Source organism: Chlorocebus sabaeus, chromosome 24 (genome assembly GCF_047675955.1).
Source record: "Chlorocebus sabaeus isolate Y175 chromosome 24, mChlSab1.0.hap1, whole genome shotgun sequence".
In the NCBI taxonomy this organism is placed as follows: Eukaryota; Metazoa; Chordata; class Mammalia; order Primates; family Cercopithecidae; genus Chlorocebus; species Chlorocebus sabaeus.
In genome coordinates, this window is record NC_132927.1 from 15543560 (window position 1) to 15550886 (window position 7327).

General features: G+C 42.4%; 1 pseudogene; it reads left to right on the top strand.

Moving 5' to 3' along the window:
• The first annotated feature begins 1606 nt into the window (after window positions 1-1606).
• LOC103228868 (peptidyl-prolyl cis-trans isomerase A pseudogene) lies at window positions 1607-3687 on the top strand (annotated as a pseudogene).
• Window positions 3688-7327: the final 3640 nt, after the last annotated feature.

Genomic DNA, 7327 nt, shown 5'->3' on the forward strand with positions numbered 1-7327 from the left:
GGCGGGCGCCTGTAGTCCCAGCTACTCGTCCCAGCTACTTGGGAGGCTGAGGCAGGAGAATGGTGTGAACCCAGGAGGCGGAACTTGCAGTGAGCCAAGATTGCCCCACTGCACTCCAGCCTGGACGACAGAGCGAGATTCCGTCTCAAAAAAAAAAACAAAACAAAACAAACAAAAACTCATTCCTTTGTTTTCAGTTGATCAAAGGTTTTGGTTCCCTATTACAATGAAATAGATGTTAGGATGCGTAACAAACTCAGTTGCATCTGTCTGTATGTGCTTTAAGATGAATGACTAAGTCCAGGCACAGTGGTTCACGCCTGTAATCCCAGCACTTTGGGAGGCTGAGGCAGGTGAATCACAAGGTCAGGAGTTCTAGACCAGCCTGGCCAAGATGATGACACCCCATCTCTACTAAAAATACAAAAATTAGCCGGTCGCAGTGGCAGGTGTCTGTAATCCCAGCTACTCAGGAGGCTGAGGCAGGAGAATCACTTGAATCCAGGAGCAAAGGTTGCAGTGAGCCGAGATCACGCCACTGCACTCCAGTCTGGGTGACAGAGCGAGATGCCGTCTCAAAAAAAGAAAAAAAAAAAAAAAAAAGATGAATGACTTTAATTCTTGGATATACTATCAGGATCAGGATCTACTGGACCCAACTTTAGCCTTTCAGGGTTCTTTTTTTGTTTTTGAGCTCTATTCTTAAGGATTGATATTTCATGATTTTTATTCCTTCATAGAAGTCTTCCAAACAACAAAGAGAAAATCTATTTTCTGAAAAAAAATAGATATGGTGACTCACACCTGTAATCCTAGCAGTTTGGGAAGCTGAAGGGGGAGGATTCGTTGAGCCCAGGAGTTCAAGACCAGCCTGGGAAATGTGGTGAAACCCAATCTCTACCAAAAAAAAAAAAAATAGAAAAATTAGCAGAGCATGGTAGTGTGCACCTTTAATCCCAGCTACTCAGGAGGCTGAGGTGGGAGAGTCACCTCAACCAGGGGAGGTCAAGGCTGCAGTGACCCGTAATGGCGCCATTGCATGACTGTGGCACTGCCTGGGCATTAGAGTGAGATTCAGTCTCAAAAATAAAATACATAAAATTTAAAAATAGAATAAAACTCATTCTATTTGCAATTCCCGTATAGGTCCATTGGACTCTTATAAATCTAGGACACATCATGGGATTTACTAATTTTTTTTTTTTTTTGTATGTTGAAACATTCTGCTACTTCATCATCCATAGAATTATTTCATCCTTACTGATCAATTATTCCAAGCTATGCTTTAAAAAAGATGAAAGTCATCGGGCGCAGTGGCTCACACCTGTAATCCCAATACTTTGGGAGGCCAAGGTGGGTGGATCACGAGGTCAAGAGATCGAGACCATCCTGGCCAACATGGTGAAACCCCGTCTCTATTAAAAATATAAAAATTAGCTGGGCATGGTGGTGGGCACCTGTAGTCCCAGCTACTCAGGAGGCTGAGGCAGGAGAATTGCTTGAACCCGGGAGGTGGAGGTTGCAGTGAGCCGAGATGACGCCATTGCACTCCAGCCTCGGCGACACAGCAAGATGCTGTCCCAAAAAAAAAAAAAAAGATGAAAGTCAGGCCGGTGCAGTGGCTCACGCCTATTATTCCAGGGATTTCACCATGTTGGCCAGGCTGGTCTTGAACTCCTGGCCTCAAGTGATCCACCCACCTCAGCCTCCCAAAGTGCTGGGATTACAAGTGTGAGCCACCGCACCTGGCCTCTTCTTTTCCTTTTTAATAGGGATGGGGTCTTGCTATGTTGCCCAGGTTGGAATTGAATTCCTGGACTCAAGGGATCCTCCCACCTCGGCCTTTCAAAGTGTTGGGATTATAGGTATGAACCACCACACCTATAATTTTTTCTAATATGCTGGTTACAAGTTTTCAACCTGAGGAAGAGTTGAAAGGGAATGGAATTTTTTTTTAAGTCCTGTGAAAGGAAGGTCAGAACATCTAAGACATTGTAAAAAATATAAAATCTCATATAAGCTCCCTTCAAAAGAAAGTCTTTTAAAAGCATATACTCCAAAGTTCACTACTTCCTCAAACTGGCATTTCTTAAAATGCCAGAGACTAAAAAGAGAGGGAAAGATCCTGTGGTCGAATAAAGACGTGTAGCCAAGAACATTTCCTAAAGATATTTGACCTTACAACTTTTTTCCCAGGGACTATCTTGAGTCAAGTACTCTAAGCACCCTCTGAAAGACTTTGCCTTCTACCATTAAATATTAGTTAATACATAACAGCCAGTAATCTTCCCACTTCAGAACCCACAGATATTTCTAAACTGAGGTTCCAGCACTACAGTCAGTGAAGTATAATGTTAATTTCTTGGAATTGTAGATGTTAACCACCAGATGGAGCTTTCACCTCTACTTTTCCTTTTTAGGTTTACTCTGTTTTCCAGTATTGATGAAGCACTTGGAGTTTTTTTCTAACATGGATTCTCTTCCATTTGTTCAGATACTGACAGGTTAAGGCACTGGCCAACTATTTTTGGAGTAGTCACTTGAAAAAGCAATATTCAGATTCTTCTAATTTTTAATTTTCAGCATCAATAGCGTGTTAAAGTTATATTCATGGAATAACATCTGTCTGATCCTTTATTCTGCACTCATAATGACTACAATTGTATTAAATATAATAAAGGTAATTAATAAGTCACATGGAAATTACACAATTGTAAACTCAAATAAGCCCTTGTGATCATTTAGTCTAATCCCCATACATGACAAATGAATGTGAGGACAAGAGAAGTGGCACACTTAACAACACCCTAGGCCAGGGTGCTGATGCTCATTTAAAACCTACAACACTGGCTTTGCAGACACCACCGCCAGGAGCCCTGTACTATCAACCATGGTGAACCCCACCGTGTTCTTTGACATCGTTGGGGTTCACCATGACGGCGAGCCCTTGGGCTGCATCTCCTTCAAGCAGTTTGCAGAAAAGCTTCCAAAGACAGCAGAAAACTCATGATCTGTGCACTGGAGAGAAGGGATTGGATTATAAGTGTTCCTTCTTTCACAGAATTATTCCAGGGTTTATGTGTCAGGATGGTGACTTCACACACCATAATGGCACTGGTGGCAAGTCTGTCTACAGGGAGAAATTTAATAACGAGAACTTCACCCTAAAACATACAGGTCCTGGCATCTTGTCCATGGCAAATGCTGGACCCATCACAAACAGTTCCCAGTTTTTCATCTGCACTGCCAAGACTGAGTAGCTGGATGGCAAGCATGTGGTCTTTGTCAATGTGAAAGAAGGCATGAATATTGTGGAGGCCATGGAGCACTTTGGGTCCAGTGGCAAGACCAGCAAAATCACCATTGCTGACTGTGGATAACTTTAATAAGTTTGACGTGTTTTATCTTAACCACCAGACCATTCTGTCTGTAGCTCAGCAGAGCCCCCCTCTACCCCATTTGCTCACAGTATCCTATAATCTTTGTGCTCTCACTGCAGTTTCCTTCGGGCTCCATGTTTTCCTTGTTTCCGTCCATGCCTAGCTGGATTGCAGAGTTAAGTCTATGATTATGAAATAAAAACTAAGTAACAAAAAACCTACAACACTGAGTTTTCATTTCATGCCTGTCTTTTCCTCTTTAAATGCTGACAGGACTAGATTTTCTAACTCTTGTTCAAATAGCAATTGTTTATTTTATCTTATTTTATATATTTTTTTGAGACAGAGTCTCACTGTGTCACCTAGCCTGGAGTACAGTGGCAGGATCACAGCTTATTGCAGCCTCAACCTCCTGGGCTCAGGTGATCTTTCCACCTAAGCCTCCTGGGCAGCTGGGACTTACAGATTCATGCCAGGATGCCCAGCTAATTTTTGTATTTTTTGTATAGATGGGATTCACCCATGTTGCACAGGCTGGTCTCAAACTCCTGGACTCAAGTGATCCTCCAACCTCAGTCTCCCAAAGTGCTGGGATTACAGGCGTGACCCACCATGCTTTGCCCAAATAGCAGTCTTCTTTATTCCACAGAGTGCCCCAACAGTGGTATACTCCAATATCGCTTCATTCTGCCACTCTGACCAATCCCAGAATTTAAGAGTTCATTTAATAAAACTAAACAAATGAGGGACCGGGCACGGTGGCTCACACCTGTAATCCCAGTACTTTGGGAGGCCGAGGTGGGCTGATCATGAGGTCAGGCGATCAAGACCATCCTGGCTAACACGGTGAAACCCTGTCTCTACTGAAAATAGAAAAATTAGCCAGGCATGATGGCAGGTGCCTGTAATCCCAGTTACTCAGGAGGCTGAGGCAGGAGAATGGCATGAACCCGAAGGTGGAGCTTGCAGTGAGCCAAGATCACGCCACTGCACTCCAGCCTGGGTGACAGAGCGAGACTCGTCTCAAAAAAAAAGAAAAAAACAAATGAAATTTGTTGATTTGCCCTTAAACCGTTTACAGTGGCCCAAAGAAAACATAAGTATCTACTGGCAGGTTTATTTTTCTTTTTATCTTTTATTTATTTGATTTATAAAGAACATAAGAGTGGGGCCGGGCGCGGTGGCTCAAGCCTGTAATCCCAGCACTTTGGGAGGCCGAGACGGGCGGATCACGAGGTCAGGAGATCGAGACCATCCTGGCTAACACGGTGAAACCCCGTCTCTACTAAAAATACAAAAAACCAGCCGGGCGTAGTGGCGGGCGCCTGTAGTCCCAGCTACTCAGGAGGCTGAGGCAGGAGAATGGCGTAAACCTGGGAGGTGGAGCTTGCAGTGAGCTGAGATCTGGCCACTGCACTCCACCCTGGGCGACAGAGCAAGACTCCGTTTAAAAAAAAAAAAAAAAAGAACATAAGAGTGATTAAAAAGCCATATCACAAAGGAGGGAAATCCCACTCTAAAAGGGAACAGATTTGCATTTTTACTTTAAAAGAGGAGTAAAGGTTTTGTTTCATGTTCCATAATTAAACTAGACCTTGTCTTGATTTTCCGACATCAAGTCAGCATTCTCTCTTAGTGGATCTGGACCTCAGAGCCAGAGGATAGCATTCTCGGACAATGGAGATGAGGAGACTACTCATGCCTAGATGGCAGTGTACTAAGAATAGGAAGCAAACTGGATCTCTCTGCATTTAATCTTCATTGCCTCTCTCTAATTGATGGTCAGTGGGTCATAAAGACTCACAGGAACCTTCCCTGGGACTTTTTTTGTTGTTTTTTTTGTTTTTGCTAATCTTTACTCAGCTGTATCTTGTACAGCATAGAGATTTAGAGCAATGGCTTGGTGCCGAGGATAGAATCTCAATTCCATTACTTCCTTGTTGTATGATCTGGGCATGTTGCACAGTTTCTTCACCTGCAAATGAAGATAACAGTAGTAACTACCACTTAAATTGCATGTATTGTGAAGATTAAACGAGATAATCCATGTGAAAGATTTATCCCTGAGAAAGAGAAAAACAGCGCCAGAGAGCTGGAATGTGGCAAAACCCTGTGTCTCCTAAAAATACAAAAATTAGCCAGGCATGGTGGCCTCAGAAGGCTGAGGCACAAGACTCACTCAAACACAGGAGAGGCGGAGGTTGCAGTGAGTAGAGATCACAACTGCACTGCAGCCTGGGCAACAGGCGACAGAACAAGATTGTGTCTCAAAAAAAAAAAAAAAAAAAAAAAAAAATCCCACCTAGAACGCCTCTTAAAATGTCAGTTTCTTAGCCCCACACCCCATCAGCAGAAACAGAAGCTCTGGAAGAAAGAGCTATAAAATACAGGACTCTATATTTTAAATAATTTCTTCCAGATTTTTTTTTCTTTTTCTTTTTTTTTTTTTTTTTTTTGGAGACAGTCTCGCTCTGTCACCCAGGCTGGAGTACAGTGGTGCTATCTCGGCTCACTGCAACCTCTACCTTCTGGGATCAAGCAATTCTCCCATCTCAGCCTCCGAAGTAGCTGGGATTACAGGCGCATGCCACCATGCCCAGCTAATTGTTTGTATTTTTAGTAGAGAGTGGGGCAGGGGGCTCTCACCATATTGGCCATGCTGATCTCAAACTCCTGACTTCAAGTGATCCGCCTGCCTTGGCCTCCCAAAGTGCTGGGATTACAGGCGTGAACCACCACGCCCAGCCAGATGATTCTTACACACACTAACATTTGAGAATAACTGAGCTCCTTAAAGGGACAGAAAACACAGAGACATGGGAGACTGAAGCAGGTAGATCATCTGAGATCAGGAGTTGAAGAACAGCCTGACCAACATGGCAAAACCCATCTCTACTAAAATTACAAAAATTACAAAAATTAGCCGGGCATGGTGGCGGGTGCCTGTAATCCCAGCTCCTCAGGAGGCTGAGGCAGGAGAATCGCTTGAACCTGGGAGGCAGAGGTTGCAGTGAGCAGTACCACTGCACTCCTGGGTGACAGAGCGAGACTCCATCTCAAAAAAAAAAAAAAAGAAAAAAAGAAAAGAAAATACAGAGACAGAGATAAACTGCAGTCAGCTGTGTAAGGTTGACTTAACAGATGCCTCCATATCATCAATAAACAGCCACGTCATCAATAAACACACAACAGAATGTCCTATTCTCACAATCCTCATGTAACTTCTACAGCTAACCAATTGTGTGAGAAATACTGAAACAAGAATTTTTCCATCATAAACTAAAAACAGGCGATAAATCTCTAAAAACAGGGCACCAAAAGTAGTTCAGTACCTTAGGAATATTTCTTCCTGGGAATAGATGAAATGTTATTGTAGTTTCAGAAGTTCACCTTTCCAAATAGTAAGCATTTTTTCAGAATAACTTCATCAGCCAAATATAGCTTATCTCATGTGTTCCATATTTCACTAAAGCATTAACAAATACTTGGTGCAATTTCTGAAAACTCTGCTCAAAATCTCATTACTAATTCTTTTAAATCAAATTAGATTTGAAGTAGCACGAGGCTATATTATTACCCATATAATATAGGGTATTTCTTTCTTTTGGAAAATAGTTTATTTTTTGGAAAATAATTCTTTTGGAAAATAATTTATTTTATTTCCCAGGACAACCTTTGTTCCATTCTCGTATTGTCTGTTTTCTTCCTTAATCCTTGCGTAGTTCTGACACATACTTATGCACAAACTCCAATGTTAACCATTGTTCCACTGGTAGTTAATTCGCAAGGTAACCTTTTCTCCAGAAAAAATTGAGAGAAAATGCTAATAATTTACAGTAAAAAATAAAAATAAAAATATATGTATTTGTGGCCTGGCCCAGTGGCTCACACCTGTAATCCTAGCACTTTGATAGGCCAAGGTGAGTAGATCACTTGAGTCCAAGAGG